Source organism: Phyllostomus hastatus, unplaced genomic scaffold (genome assembly GCF_019186645.2).
Source record: "Phyllostomus hastatus isolate PE091 unplaced genomic scaffold, TTU_PhHast_1.1 phas_scaffold_78, whole genome shotgun sequence".
Lineage (NCBI taxonomy): Eukaryota > Metazoa > Chordata > Mammalia > Chiroptera > Phyllostomidae > Phyllostomus > Phyllostomus hastatus.
Window position 1 is genome coordinate 35434348 of NW_025334041.1, and position 16818 is coordinate 35451165.

A 16818-nucleotide genomic window follows, 5' to 3' on the forward strand; every position below is an offset into this window, starting at 1 on the left:
TGTAGAATTGATGACTATCACATTTAATAGCTTGTCTTTTTGCAATTAAGCAGGTTGGAAGTACCTGCTTTGAATTTTGAATTAACAGAGAAATATGTCGTACTATTTATTTTCACTTTTAAGCTGTCCTCTTTCAGCCCTTTCATCTGGTGAGTCACAGGTTCCTGCAGTGAAACAGTCTAGGGGTAGACTGGAGTTCAAAGCTGCAAGGAAGGCAAGGGGTTATTTTGTTTTTTCTACAGTCTTCCAAATGGTGTTCCTAAAAGCTTAGTTCTTTTGTTCCCAAACGAAAGCAGAGAAGCAAGTGATTACACAATAGTTCATTCCTTCCTGTTCATAGAGAACGCGTCTCTGTTCCTTACTGGGGGGTATTAGCATGGGTGGTGCGTTTACTGAAAAAAGGGAGGTGGGAAGATGCAGTAGTCTTAGGAAGAAAATTAGAGGAGAAAACCATTATTTCTTGGTGAATGATATTAAGTGAATACAGAGAGCGCCTGAGAACCCCATCCAGGTGAAGAGTTCAGTCTGGCAAGACCCCTAAAAGAATGGTGGGGTCGGCATAGAGGGAGATGATGCGAGACTGGGGCGTATGCAGCCCTTGTGCAGAGAGGACCAGCTCTGTGTGGAAGGATTGTGAATAATGCCTATGGTATCAGCTTATTGTAAATTTGCTTCAGTCTCCTTCCTAGAAAACTTGTATAACATTTATCTGTATTTACTTTTTACTTGTGAACTAATTCCTTGGTTCCCATGTACAATGAATTACCCCACTGAGGTGAACTACCTAACCATTGTGAATACTACTCCATAACTAGGTGATGTGTTGGTGCTGGTGTTTGAGAGTGAGCATTAGTTTCAAGTGGGTTATGGTGGAGTATTTTACACCACAGAAATTGACAAACACAAATCAGGGGTCTCCATTCCCTTGGGAGCTAGTTATTAAACATTACCAGCATATGCCTGATTAAGTTTATTAGCCAACTATTAAAAAGTCTGTTATACAATTGATGGCTGAATAGACATTATTTCTATTTGAATGTTGCCAGGGACATTCTTTGTGCATTATTTACTGTAATCTCCCATAGTTAATATTATGAATCTGACATTCCAACAAGGATTTTTCTAAAGACTCTAATAATCAAGTCACTATTAGTTATGACTTTAAAAATAATGCTGTTTACTTTAAAAATTAAACCTTAAACATGACCATACTTATGAGGTGGATGGGGCATTTTTTAACTTGACATTTTGTCTGAAATCTGAATTTGCAAGTACAGCATCCAGCACAAATAATGTCCCCTTTTTATTACATAATCTTTTATTACAAAATCATAAGCATGTAATTCTGTAATGTAACAATATCACACTGAAGCACACCATATGACATTTTAGTGAAATGTTCAAATTAAAACTGTAAGTTATTACACCCATATTATTACTGTACCAATCACACTCGAGCAGGAGTTATTTCTGTGGATTCTATATTTCTGCACGTATACTTACATTGCTCTGGGAGCTGTGGCCTCTAATAACTGACTTTTTCTTGGTATAGTAAAGGCAAGTTATTTTAAAACTCACAAGAAACTTAATAGATCTAAGTAACTCAGAAGCTCAGCTAATTCATAACATTAAACATGGTACTTACCACATTACTAGTCATTAAAGTACTGCTAGAAGGCAGTTAGGGTAATAACTGAACATTCCTTCAGTGGTTTGGATTTCTATTGCTAATAATAGCCACCATTTCTCATGTAATGGTAAACACTGTGCCTAGAGCTTTCCAACATCATCCTATTGTATCCTCTCAACAGTCTTCTCAGGTAGCTACTGTCAGCGTTTCCACGTAACCGATGAGAAAACTCAGTCGGAATGTGACAGATCTTGGATTTAAATACAGAGCTGTCTGACTCCAGAGGCTGTCTCTTACCCACAGAGTTTGATAACCACATGAAGACGACGGCCGGAGGAGCTCCTAGAGTCCCATGTGGGGATGTAAAGCTCTCTTGGTGGACATCTTCAGGGGGAGATATTAGAAACTCTTGGGCTTCAAGGATAAAAGAGGCTAAAAGTATTGTCGTTCAGGAATAGCATGCTACGTGAAGGCCACACCTGAGAGATACCAAGACCTTGGATGGTGGGTGAGGCTCCGGTATGTTAGATTCAGCAGTTATGCCATGATTATATGGCTCAGTGGTTGGCCATGTAAAAGAAAACTTAAAAAAATGGAATGTGACAACTGCAATTGAAAAATATTTAGGGCAATGGTTGTATGGGACATACTTTCTCCAGATTCTAATGTCTCTCAATGAAGTCAAACCCAGAATTCAGCCTCCATTGAAATTGCTATAGATTCATCAAAATATAATTGGGTAGAAGCAGTAGAGAAGGGCTTTCCTTAGGAAAGGCATTATAGGAGTGCTCATGCAGCAGTTTAAGTACTTTTCAGAAAATTGGTGGGCAAATTATATTGTATCTTCATTTTTAAAAATTCTCATAAAATTTGGCTGAAGGCTCCTCTGAATGAAGTGAATGAGAAGTCAGTTATCAGTTTTGTTGTGCTAGAATCCTGAGGTGTATTTGAGCTTGAAGCTTACAGGGCTTATGATATGGGATAGAGAGACCTCTGGTTATTAACTGACACTGGTCCCCATTGTCCTTCTGTCCCCTTTGCTGTGCAGAGCTCCTCAGTCTGGTAGGCAGCGCTGCTCTGGGCTGGCCACCAAGATGAGTCCATATCCCTCCTTCACTGTGCTGCTACTGGCTTATGTACCAGGGACTTTGCTGCTGCTTCCAAGCCCTGGCCCTAAGTCTTATTTCTGTGGGCTTCACCTGCCATTTGAAGTCTTGGCATCTCCCAGGCACAGCTTGCAAGTAGCATGCCATTTCTGAGCTACAATACTCCTTGTCCTTTTCCAGAGCAAGGGGATATAACCACTGTTCCAGTTCCATCCCTTCTCCACTGCTGGGTCACTTCCATCTTGCATAAGAGTTTCTAAAATCTTTCCTTGACCCTGAGTGGTGCCCTTGACATTCTCACATCATCAAAACAATAGTCACTATGAAATTCTTTCACTCTCTCTCTCTCCCTTTGCTCCCACTCCTATCTTTTTTTTTCTGTCTCCCTGCACCACACCCCCACACACTAAAGAAAGGGACTTTTGTTTCAAACCTAACCTGAGAAATAAAGGCCTGGCTTCTAGGAGTAGGGGAAGAATTCCTTTTCATATTTCCTTACATATTTGCAGGAAAGTCTGGAACACTGAGAGGGAAATAAACAAGATATCTCTTCTTTTTGGGAGTATATATCTTCTATGGCTTGCTCCTTTAAATATTTCTCTATGACTTCAAGTACAGTCTTAACACATTTTCTAGTTGGGGATATGTACTTAAGAGAGCTGTAATTCCATGTTAGCATCAAATCAGTCACAGTTTGTGGACATTGTTTATTCTTATATTTCAGTATTTATATAACCTCATGTTTGGTTTTCTTGGGTCAAAAAAGGCTGTGTTCAGATTAGAAAAAAATCTCAAACTATTTTTCTTTTGTTTTTCTCAAATCTATAGTTGTAACCCACATTCAATGGGTCTTATGGACTGAGAGGAAATGGTGATAGTTTAAATAAATAGATTGTTGGTTTCAGTTTGGAGTTGAAAGAGGAAGAGTTCTCGTGGAAAGAGAGTTGGTTTTAGCTTTTGGGTGAGATATTTAAAGATACAGTCCTTGGGATCATAGCTCTTGCAGACACAGGCGTTTCCCTAGGGGTCAATACAGAGCTTGTCTCATCTGTGTAGAAGCTGTGCAGTAGCAGGTGCAGTTGGGCAATGTGAGCACACTGGCACTGACTGGCAGTTGGATGTCACACTCTCAGTCTGCTCTATGGAATGATGCCAAACAAAAAGCGTCTGTCAGGTTTTCTGTGGCAAAATACCAGAAAGTTTGGAGAAGAGTGAATGCTGTATTTTCTTCATGGAGGGATGCAGTACACATTTTCAAATTAAAATCTCTTAAATTAAAACTTAATAAACATTTATAGAACATGCAGTGTTTGTTTGTTAACTGCCTTCTGTTTTACCTAGATTTCCCAAGTGCATCTTATTGTTTATTTATTTTAAATGTTTGTTTATTGATTTTGAAGAGAGAAAGGGAGAGAGAGAGGGGGAACCCTCTATTTGTTGTTTTACCTATTTATGTATATTTATTGGTTGATTCCTATAAGTGTCCTGACTGGGGATGGAACCAGCAACCTCCATGTATCAGGACAATGCTCTGACCAACTGAGCTACCCGGCCAGGCCCAGTTGTATTTGATTATAGGACTCTTTCATTCAGTGTATAGTTGGACCTCTTTAGCTAATTTTTGCAGGTATTACTTTTGGAAAACACAGATTTAACCACACATGCCTAGATAATTTAGTGAATTTTTACATATTATTTATACTAGGGTTTAACTCTTTTTATACAATTTCTCTGCTCTACAAGGCTCAGCTGCAGCATCACTGCATTGGTGTCCAGTTGCAGGCCTCCCACGGTTGGTGGTCAGGTGTGGTGTACACCTGGGGTTAAACTCCAGGTGTGCAACTGACATGCATGTCTTGGGAAAATTATTTCATCCACAGCTATTTATTGAGCTTTAATTTGTTCACTGAACAGATATTTATTGAGTATTCCTATATTCTTGACAACAGGAATCCAAAAATAGATGAAAAAAGAAAAAGATTCCACTCTTCTAGGACCTTCCATTCTAATAAGGGAGCAGATAGGTAAATAAATTATTTATAGTATAGGAGCAAAGTACATGATAGATATAAATACCTGGGGTATTCTTACTCAGGAGGGAGGGGTGACTTCTGCTCAGATGGAGTCAAGAGAAACTCACAGTGAAGCAGGCGTAAATCTGAAGTTCAGACTGAATGACCATGGGAAATTATCTGTGCAGGCTCATGTGAAATGTTGCATTGTGACTTTGAGTTGAGTCGGGTTAAAGCCATACTTATGTGGGCCATACATGTTAATTTTCTGAGTATTTCCAAAGTGAACCCTGAAGGCATGGGACACCTGGGAAGAGGTGCAGATTAGGGGCAACACTGGATTTTCCTGGGTGCTCTGTGAGATCAGCAGTGGCTGGCTTGCAGGAAGAATGCGGGAGGGGACAGAGATTCTGGCAAATCTCATAGGTTCCTGTGTGTCACACCAAGGATTCGACCTGGAGACATCCATTCACAGGTATTTTAGGGGCCTAAATGAGGGGATAAATACAATCTACAGTGCTTGGAATCCTAGTTATATAATGATACAATGTAATAGTAATGATAATAGTGAAAATTATAAGACAGTCTTGCTATACACAAGGCACAACTGTAAATGCTTTACATGTATTTGTTCAAATTCATTTAGTTAGCCCAGCAAACTGGTGAAGTAGGTACTTTCATTACCTCATACAGACAGTGAGAGGCAGAACGGGGATTTGAAACCAGGCAGTCTAACTCCCAGGGTCCATGTTCTGCCTCTTTGGAATACACTGCAGTGTACGCTCAACAAGTGCTAGTCCCCTTCTTGAGGTAGCCACACTCCCCTAACATTTACTTTTTAACAGAAATGTTATGCAAACTAGTATCGCAAATAGGTGAATGGATTTTTTAAAAAATTTTATTTTAATCATTGTTCGAGTATAGTTTTCTCCCTTTTACTCCCAATCCAGCCCCCCCTCCCAACCCTCCCCACTTCCCTCCCATTACCACTCTCCCCCTAGTTTTTGCCCATGTGTCCTTTAAGTTTGTTCCCGTAAACCCTTCCCAATGTCCCCTGAAATTCCCTCTTCTCTCCCCTGTGGTCACTGTCAGCCTGTTCTCAATTTCAGTGTCTTTGGTTATATTTTGCTTGTTTCTTTGTTTTGTTGTTTAGGTTCCTGTTAAAGGTGAGATCATATGGTATTTGTCTTTCACTGCCTGGCTTGTTTCGCTTAGCATAATGTTTTCCAGCTCCATCCAAGCTGTTGCAAAAGGTAGGAGCTCCTTCTTTCTTTCTGCTGTATAGAATTCCGTTGTGTAAATGTACCATAGTTTTTTGATCCATTCATTTACTGATGGGCATCTTGGTTGCTTCCAGCATCTAGCTATTGTAAATTGTGCTGCTATGAACATTGGGATGCATAGGTTCTTTTGGATTGGTGTTTTAGTATTCTTAGGATAAAGTCCCAGCAGTGGAATTTCTGGGTCAAAAGGCAGATCCATTTTTAGTTTTCTGAGGAAGGTCCATACTGCCTTCCATAGTGGTTGTACCAGTCTGCAGTCCCACCAATAGTACACTAGTGACACCTTTTCTCCACAACCTCTCCAACACTTGTTGTTTGTTGCTTTGTTTATGATGGCCATTCTGACTGTTGTGAAGTGGTATCTCATTGTGGTTTTAATTTGCATCTCTCTGATAGCTAGCGATATTGAACATCGTTTCATGTGTCTTTGGATTTTCTGTATGTCCTCCTTGGAGAAGTGTCTTTTCAAGTCCTTTGCCCATTTTTTAATTGGATTCCTTGTCTTCTTAGAGTGCAGTCATGTAAGTTCTTTATATCTTTTGGAGATTAAACCCTTGTCTGAGGTATCATTGGCAAATATGTTTTCCCATACAGTTGGTTCTCTTTTAATTTTGATACTGTTTTCTTTAGCTGTGCAGTAGCTTTTAATTTTGATGAGGTCCCATTTGTTTATTCTTTCCCTTATGTCCCTTGCTCTAGGGGACAAGTCAGTAAAAAAGTTTCTTCGTGAAATATCTGAGATTTTCCTACCTACGTTCTCCTCTAGGACTTTAATGGTGTCATGTTTTATATTTAAGTCTTTTATCCACCTTGAATTTATTTTTGTATATGGTGTAAGTTGGTGCTCAAGTTTCATTTTTTTTGCACGTGGCTGACCAGTTCTCCCAACACCATTTGTTGAAGAGGCTATTTTTACTCCATTTTATGTTGCTGCCTCCTTTGTCAAATATTAATTGACCAGAGAGACTTGGGTTTATTTCTGGGCTCTCTGTTCTGTTCCATTGGTCTATGTGGCTGTTTTTATGCCAGTCCCAGGCTGTTTTGATTACAGTGGCCTTGTAGTAGAGTTTAGTGTCAGGTATTGTGATCCCTCCTACTTTACTCTTCTTTCTCAAAATTGCAGCAGCTATTTGGGGTCATTTATGATTCCACATAAATTTTCGAAGTGTTTGTTCTATGTCTGTGAAATATGCCATTGGTACTTTAATAGGAATTGCATTGAATGTGTAAATTGCTTTGGGTAGTATGGACATTTGATGATATTAATTCTTCCAATCCATGAACACGGTATATGGTTCCATTTGTTTGTGTATTCCTTGATTTCTTCCCTCAGTGTTGTGTAGTTTTCTGAATACAGGTCTTTTACCTCTTTGGTTAGGTTTATTCCTAGATATTTTATTTTTATTTTTGCTATTTCAAATGGGATTTTTTTCCTTGATCTCTGCTTCTGCTGTTTCATTGTTGGTGTACAGAAATGCCTTTGATTTCTGGATATTGACTTTGTATCCCACTGTTTTGCCAAATTCATTTATTAGGTCAAGCAGTTTTTTTGGTAGAGTCTATAGGATTTTCTATGTACACTATCATGTCATCTGCAAACAGTGACAGTTTTGTTTCCTCCTTTCTGATTTGGATGCCTTTTATTTCTTTTTCTTGTCTGATTGCTGTAGCTAAAACTTCCAGTACTATATTGAATAGAAGTGGTGAAAGTGGACAACCTTGTCTTGTTCCTGATCTTAGTGGAAAAGATTTTAATTTTTGCCCATTGAGTATGATGTTGGCTGTAGGTTTCTCATATATGGCCTTTATTATGTTGAGGAATGCTCCCTCTATTCCCACTTTGCCGGGTGTTTTTATCATGAATGGGTGCTGTACCTTATCAAATGCTTTTTCTGCATCTATTGATATGATCATGTGGTTTTTGTCTTTGCTTTTGTTTATGTGATGTATTACATTTACTGATTTGCAAATATTGAGCCATCCTTGCATCCCTGGGATGAATCCCACTTGGTCATGGTGTATGATCTTTTTAATGTATTGTTGGATGCAGTTTGCCAGTATTTTGTTGAGGATTTTAGCGTCCATGTTCATCAGTGATATTGGCCTGAAGTTTTCTTTCTTTGTTGTGTCTTTATCTGGTTTTAGAATTAGGATGATGTTGGCCTCATAAAAAGAGTTTGGGAGTCTCCCATCTTTTTGGTTTTTTTGGAATAGTCTGTGAAGGATAGGGGTTAGCTCTTCCTTAAATGCTTTGTAGAATTCTCCTGTGAAACCATCTGGTCCAAGACTTTTGTGTGTTGGGAGTTTTTTGATTACTGCTCCAATTTCTTTTGTTATTATTGGTCTGTTCAGGCTTTCTGCTTCTTATTCATTGAGTTTTGGAAGATTATATTTTTCTAGAAATTTGTCCATTTCACCTAGGTTTTCAAATTTCTTGGCATACAGTTCTTTGTAGTAATTTCTTACAATCCTTTGTATTTCTGTAGTATCTGTTGTAATCTCTCCTCTTTCATTTCTGATTGTGTTTATTTGGGTCTTCTCTCTTGTTTTCTTGATGAGTCTGCTTAAAGGCTTGTTGACTTTGTTTATCATTTCAAAGAACCAGCTCTTGGATTCATTGATGCTTAGAATTGTGCTTTTAGTCTCTATGTCATTTAATTCTGCTCTGCTCTTGGTTATATCCTTCCTTTTGCTTGCTCTGGGCTGTCTTTGTTTCTGTTTTGTCTGATATGAGTATTGCTACCCCATAGGGTTAGGTTGTTTGTTTGGAATGTTTCTAAATTTTTAGGAGGACCTGTATCACTATGAACTTCCCTCTCAGGACTGCCTTGGCTGTGTCCCATAAGTTTTGGGTTGTTGTGAGTTTGTTTTCATTTGTTTCCAGAAATCTTTTGATTTCTTCTCTAATATCATTCTTGACCAATTCATTGTTTAATAGCATGCTATTTAATCTCCATGATTTTGAGTGTTTTGGTTTTTTTTTCCTTCGGGTTGGTTTCTAGTTTCAGTCCCTTGTGGTCCGAGAAAATTCTTGGTATGATTTCAATTTTCTTGAAATTGTTGAGGCTTGTTTTGTGTCCTATCATGTGGTCACTCTTTGAAAATATTCCGTGTACATTTGAAAAGAATGTATATTTAGCTTCTTTTGGATGGAGGGCTCTGTATATATCAGTAAAGTCCATTTCATCAAGGGTATTGTTCAATGCCACAATATCTTTGTTGATATTTTGTTTGGAAGATCTGTCCATTTTTGATAGTGGGGTGTTAAAATCTCCCACTATAATTGTGTTGCTGTCCATATCTTTCTTGAAGTCCTCTAAGTTTTTTTTTAAATATTTTATTTATTTATTTTTAGGGAGGGAAGGAGAGAGAGAGAGGGAGAGAGAGGGAGAGAGAGAGAAACATCAATGTGCGGTTGCTGGGGGTTATGGCCTGCAACCCAGGAATGTACCCTGGCTGGGAATCAAACCTGGGACACTTTGGTTCCCAGCCCGCGCTCAATCCACTGAGCTACGCCAGCCAGGGAAGTCCTCTAAGATTTTCTTTATGTATTTGGGTGCTCCTATATTGGGTACATATATATTTACAATATTTATGTCTTCTTGGTGGATTCCTCCCTTGAGTATTATGAAGTGACCTTCTGGGTCTCTATGGACCTTTTTTGGAAGTCTGTTTTTTCTGATATGAGTATTGCTACCCCGGCTTTTTTCTCCTGTCCATTTGCTTGGAAGATTTGTTTCCAGCCCTTCACTTTCAGCCTGTGCAGGTCTTTTATCCTGAGGTGGGTCTTTTGTAAGCAGCATATATGTGGGTCATGTTTTCTTATCCATTCAGCTATTCTATGTCTTTTGATTGGAGCATTTAATCCATCTACGTTTAAGGTTATTATTGATAGGTACTTATTCATTGTCTTTTATGTATGTGTGTTCCTCTCTCTCTCTCTCTTTTCCTTCCCTTCCTTAAAGCAGTCCCTTTAGAATCTCTTGCAGAGCTGGTTTGGTGGAGGTGTATTCTTTTAGACTTCTTTTGTCTGGGAAGCTTCTTATTTGGCCTTCTATCTTGATTGAGAGCCTTGCTGGATAAAGTAGCCTTGGTTTCAGACCTCTGGTTCTCATTACCTGGAGTATTTCTTGCCATTCTCTTCTGGCTTGAAGTGTTTCCATTGAGAAGTCAGCTGTTGGCCTTACTGGGGCTCCCTTGTATGTTACTTCCTGTTTCTCCCTTGCTGCCTTTAAGATTCTCTCTTTGTCTTGAAATTTTGCCATTTTAATTATGTGTCTTGAGGTGGGCCTCTTTGGGTTCCTCTCGATTGGGACTCTCTGTGTTTCCTGGGTTTGTGTGACTTTTTCTCTCATCAAATTAGGGAAGTTTTCCTTCATTACTTTTTCAAATAAGTTTTCGATCCCTTGCTCTTCTTCTTCTCCTTCTGGTATTCCTATTATATGGATATTATTATGTTTTGTATTGTCTTGCATTTCTCTTAATCCCTCTTCATTCTTTCTGAGTCTCTTTTTCCTTTTCTTGCTCTTTCTGGATGTTGTTTTCTACTTTGTCCTCTAGCTTGCTAATCTGATCTTCTGCTTCATCAATCCTGCTTTTGATTCCTTCTACTGTGTTCTTCAGTTCAGAAATTGTAGTCTTCATTTCCTCTTGGCCCTTGTTGAGAGTTTCTGTTTCCTTTTTCATGTTTATATAGTTTTCAGTGAGATTGTTGTAGTTTCCCTCTAGTTTCTGATAGCTCATTGTGAGTTCATTGAACTTCCTGATAATCATTGTTTTGAACTCACTGTCTGATAGTTGAGTTACCTCTATTTCATTTAGCATTTTTCCTGAGGCTTCCTCATTTCCCTTCAATTGGGGATTGTTTCTTTGTTTTCTCATTGTTCATGGGTTTCTTCTTGTTAGCCTCTGTTTCTTAAATTGATCTGTTCTGGTTCCCTGTAATTATGGTGTGAACTTCTGTGGTAGAATACCTGTGAGATTCAGTGGTGCAGTCTCCTTCGTGTATCCTGGTGTTCACAACTTCCCCCTACTCTTTTTCTGTGATCAGTTGCAGGAGTAAGGTGAAATGGTTTAAGACAGCAAGACAGCATACTATGATATTTACATTAGCAGCCAGTAGAGAAGAGATGGGTTATCCTTTGGCTCCTTATAGTGTTAACCATGATCCTCCTCCCCACTATCCATGTTTTAGAAAGGATGGAAAGAAGGTAAGACTCTTATTGGGGACGAAAGGATTGTTAGTTGGATCTAGAAAGCTGTGAGGCTTTGGGAGGTCAGATTCTAAGGTAGGGTTGGAATAAAGATTAGTAAATAGGAGTAGTGTGTAAAAGAATAGAGACAACCCCCACAATAGTATAGTTCAGGAAATTGCAAAGTGGGCTGAGATCAGGTAGGGGTATTGAGTAGTATTTACAACTGTATGAACTAGGTCTTATTAACAGTAATAGTAAAGCGACAGTGTTGTGGCAGAATCGATGAGATCTAGATAACAAGGATAAAGAGTATAGAACCTTGAGAGGTATATTAATGGAACACAGATGAAGGATAGTAAATTATCAACATACTGTGACTGAAATACCAGGGGGAACCTATCAAATGACAGTATAACTAGCCAAGCAAAGAATATTATACAGAAAGAAAAATAATACCAAAATACTATTAAAATAAAAAATGTCACAAAAGTGAGAAAAAGATAATACAAATTTACAGTAACTTGCAAGATCAAAAAAAAGCAGAAGATGGAGTGCAGGAGAGAGAAATTTGGAATGGAAGGAATAATACTAGGATGAGGGGAAGAGAAACATAAGGGATTGAGAGATATAAAAATAATAGGAATTGAAAAATAAAATGTCACTTAAAAGATAAGATAAAATCAATCAACCAACAACAGCCACAAAAACCAAACCAAACAAAAAAAAAACCTCTTGTTGGTTTCTAACTGGCCAGACCAGTTTTTCTGATCTTGCTGGCTTCAGCTGGCTGAGGGACCTTTGAAATGCTTATCACTGTTCCCAGCCAAATCTCAGCAAGTCTCTCAGGAACCCTGGGAGCTCCCGAGCACACTCGCTCTCCGGAGCTCACTGCCGCATTCTTCCGGGCTCTGGGGTCCCTGCATGGTTCCAGCTCTATGATCTCATGAGGCACCTGTGACATTCTGGGATTCACTGTGCCCTCTCTGGGAATCGTAAAAGGGCATGCCCATCCACCAAATTTTTGAGTTTCGGGCTCTAGGAATACCCTAGAGCCCAGCCCTTCCAGGTTCACAGCGCGAGAGTCAGGATTCCCGATGGGACGTGCGCTTCCACAGTTCAGCACCGCAGGCTCCAGAAACCTGAGAATGCTTGCGCCCTTTCCTGGATCGGGGCTGTGAAGTCTGGATTTTCCACCCATCCACACTCCCACCAGGCTAGGGGTGCGGGCGCTTTTCCAGGCCGCCCCTGGTCATGCCAACTGGAGGCACTCACTTCTCCCATGGCTCTGGGCTGGGTGTTCACAGACCCTGGGTGATTTTTCCCCCCCCAGTCCAACTGGCCTCTCTGTGCCTTCAAGCAACAAGTTCTCCCCTGGTGTTGCTCAACCCCCGTATTCGGGGGAGGGAGCAGCGACTCCCCTCTCCCAGGAGCCCTGAGGCAGACCCGGGAGCACCGGGCCTGGGGACTGCAACCCCTCTGGTCCCCGCGCTGATCCCTGGGTCCCTTTTGTCCTGAAGCAGTCTCCTTACCATCTGGTTTTTCAATGATCGCAATAATTTTTGATGTCCTGTTTTCAAAAATGATTCGGTAACCTAGGCCACTTGCTCTGTTTCTCCACTAATCCGAGAGTCTCCCTCCTCTTCACAGAACCCGAGAAACATGCTGCCCAGAGTAAAGCCACCATCTTTCCCCCTGAACGTATTTTTTAAAACATGTCATCTAAAGGCTCAGATATATTGCTTTGTAGGTCATTTTAATTGGTTAATGATCTGTTTGTAGATTTTATTCTTTTTTTTCTAATTTGTTGATTTTTTAATCACAGTTGGCATGCAATATTATACTGGTTTTAGGTGTACAGCATACTGGTTAGACATTTATATAACTTATGAAGTGATGCCCCAGGTAAGTCTTCCATGCACCTAACACCATAAGTAGTTGTCACGTTGACTACATTCCCTAAGCTGTACTTTTAGGTCCCTGTGACTTTTCTGTAACTGTCAATGGGTATTTCTAAATCCCTTCACCCTTTTTATCCACACCCTCAACCCCCATCTCATCTGGCAACCATCATTTTGTTCTCTGTGTCTATGTGTTTGCTTTTGTTTTGCTTGTTTGTGTATTTTGTTTTTTTGGATTCCCTATATAAATAAAATCATAGTGTTAGCCTTTCTCTGTCTGACTTGTTTCACTTAGCATAGTACCCTCTAGATCCATCCATGCTGTCGAAAATGATGAGATTTCACCCTTTTTATGGCTGAGTTATATCCCATTGTGTATATGTACCACATCATTTTTATCCATTTGTCTTCTGATTGGAGCCTTCAATCCATTTCATTTAAAGTAATTATTGATAGTTATATAGTTATTGCAATTTTATTAATTGTTTTCTGATTATTTTTGTAGTTGTCTATTTTTTTCTTATTCTCTTGCTCTCTCCTGTTGTATGGTGGTGGCTTTCTGTAGTGTTGTGGTTGGATGTCTTTTCTTTTTTCATTTTTCCTTTTACTCTCTTCTACAGTTTTGGTTCATGGTTACCATGTTCTTCATATACACCAAGCTGTGTTTATAGAAGTCTATTTTAAAGTTGATGGTTGCTTGAGCTAGGATACATTCTAAAATTACTACCATTTTTACCCACCCCTCTATGTTTATGTTTTCTCATTATTTTTTTTACTTCTTTTGTTTGTGTATGTTTGTGTGTTTCTCTTAATTTACTGTTGTAATTATACCTGGTCTCCCTACTTTTAACCTTTGTACTAGTTTTAGTGTTGGTTGATCCACCAATTTTATAATGTGTTTGCCTTTGTCAGTGAGACTTTTTTTCTTTGCAATATTATCTTATTAATATTTTTAATTTTTTTCTTCTTAAAAAAGTATCTTTAACATTTCTTATAATATTGGTCTGGTGGTGATGAACTCCTTCAGCTTTTTCATGTCTGGGAGATTTTATTCTTAATTGCGTATATTTTTTCTGAAAGGTAAGATAACTACATTCAGAATTTAGGGCACATTTGTAGTTATATCATCATAAACAATGAGAAGTTAGCATTTTTTTCTGTGCCTAGGAAATTGTGAGTGCTGGATATATATATATATGTGTGTGTGTGTGTGTGTGTGTATGCATATGTAATGGTTTTTATTTAACATGTATTAGAAAAATATTGATTTTTTCCAACTATAGACATTCTTAATTGAAAACAGGGTCTCATTTTATTCTTTGCTAGAGGAGAGGAGTTCTAACCCTCTCATGACTCCCAAGAAAGCTCCAAACACTGAGATATTTGTTGATGTCCTCAAATTAGAGACTGACTTCAGTGTCTCTTTTCTGTAGGTGAAACACAGAAATCTAATCAGATCTGTAAAATTCATTTTACGTGTAAAAGGATAGAAACACTGTCCTCAACAGGCTTAGTCTGGGATGTCAATGCATTGAGTTCCAGGTATGCAGAGTGTTGAAGTTAAATCTGCTCAGCAACACACGAGCAGGGGGTGAAAGGCAGGGACAGATGAGACTGTTAAAAGAATAGTTCCAAATCAGGCTTTTCATCAGTTGTAGTGTTTGATGGGAGCTATGCTTGAGAGAGTTGCTCTGAAAAAAAAAAAGCATTTTATCAGGAGATGAGAGAACTCAGCCCTGAAAACTGCAGAATCAAGGGCAGAAAGACTACCAGGAAGTAGAAGGTGACTGACACTTTCTAAGAGGAAGTGTTCAGGAGGATAAGAATCAGTGTTAGGACGTAATTGAAAGTAGAGAAAACTAATTTAACAGATGTATTGTTCTGCCCCCACTGATGACCTCATCAAATACTCTGACCAGTTTCCTTCCTCTGACTTTCACTGTTGCATTTTTTTTTCCCTATAAACCCTTTGTCATTGATGCCCTATGAACTGGAATTGATCTCCTCTCCCATCAAACACTGAAGTCAAGAAGCCACAGTCAAATACATTTATATTATTTTTAAAGGTAAAAACTGCCTTAATTAGAATTTGCTGATCAGTTTTCCTGCCAAGAAACTAAGTATGCTAATTTTTTTTTAAAGCAGAGTGGGGTGGGGGACATCTTCTGGCTGATGAGTTCTGTCTGGGAGCACAGTGATGACTGTACAGTCCTACCTGATGGAATGGGTGGTCCTACCCATGCATTGGAATGGATGTTAGAGGTGAGACTTCATTTTCAGAGATGTAGAGGCAATACTTTTGCTAAATATTTGTTTCAGAGGACAGTGAATTAGAGAACATTAGCCAGAACTGATATTAATGTACCTTTTTGTATGTCTCCTGCCTTGATTTCATTTTTATAAAATGAGAGATGAAATGATTTTTCTTCCTTCTCTGTCAAAGAACTTCACAAATCTGATCTTAAATTTTATATCTCTGTGGCCTACAACTTCATCCCCAAGTCTTTATGAAAAATTAAAGATTGTTCCTGATAGGGTTGGGCTTTAGGAATTTGGTTTTAACGGTTTGATCTTGCTGCTTCAGAGTTTATATGGCAGCTTGTGTGTTACCTCATGTGACTAAGCAGGACTAATGGAACTAGAACTTATGTTTTTTGACATCTAAGAAGAGTTTTTAAAAATGCTATTCTTTTTCACTTCAGATGAGGACAATGGGTTTTTCTTAGCTTAATCACAATAAAATCTTCTAGTTTCATGGTACTGCAAGGAGTCTCTTTATAAGGTAGAGTCCTGGGGTGGGGGTTCAGGGAAGTCTGTTAGATGGAGAGTTTGCCTGGAGTGACTGCAGAAAAGTTGCTCAAGGGCACACAGCTGAGGAACCTTGGGATCTGTATTGGGAGGATTGGTACCAGATAATCTGAAAAGTTCCTTTTGTTCATTCTGGCAGTTTAAAGTATTATTATATATCATAATTTAATTATTCTATGACCAAATCATGCCTCAGATTCCATAACTTGTGAAATATGTAAATTTTTGTAGAGCACTTAATGTGATTGAGAACTTCAGCAAGAAATAGCCTTTTATTATAGTACTGTTTTGGAGTCTCTCTGTCTCACTTATTTTTGTGAAGTGAGAGGTAGAAGCTATTTTTTTCTTTTCTAGGAATTTCACAAATAAGAGCTTAAAAAGACGGTGGTCAAGTGTTCTCCTCATCACTAGCACTGAGGGAGGAAGAAGAGCTGAGATTCAATACGATGTTCAGTGTCTCTTAGATGCCATTCCCTACCTTCATTTGTTTTTTTCTGTGAGAAGAACCATGACAGGCAGTTGAAGTTTTAATTATGTGATAATAATAATTGACTTGGCTAAGTGATTAATGAAGGTAAAATTTATCAGCTTTGAGGCCCAAACACTGTGCATTATTTTCCCTGTTTATATGGCCATTAATGGTACTAAATAATAATGATTGTAGAGCATTCTTTTGTAGCCAGTAATAACAATGCCTATAGCTTTAATCTTATTTATCTTATTTAAATGAAACTAAACAATTGGGGAACAGACATAAAGACTTGCCTTAATTCTAGAATTGATTTAATTAATTGTTTTCTCACAAATGTATGTAATTATTTTTTAATTTAGCTAATAGGTTAAAAGATAAGGTATATTTTACAGTGAATTGTAGCTTAGTGAAATG

At 38.6% G+C, this 16818-nt stretch overlaps 1 protein-coding gene across 1 annotated transcript in view; it reads left to right on the top strand.

Moving 5' to 3' along the window:
* Positions 1 to 16818, top strand: part of ELAPOR2 (endosome-lysosome associated apoptosis and autophagy regulator family member 2) — a 183760-nt gene that overhangs the window by 80431 nt on the left and 86511 nt on the right. The window lies entirely within an intron of this gene.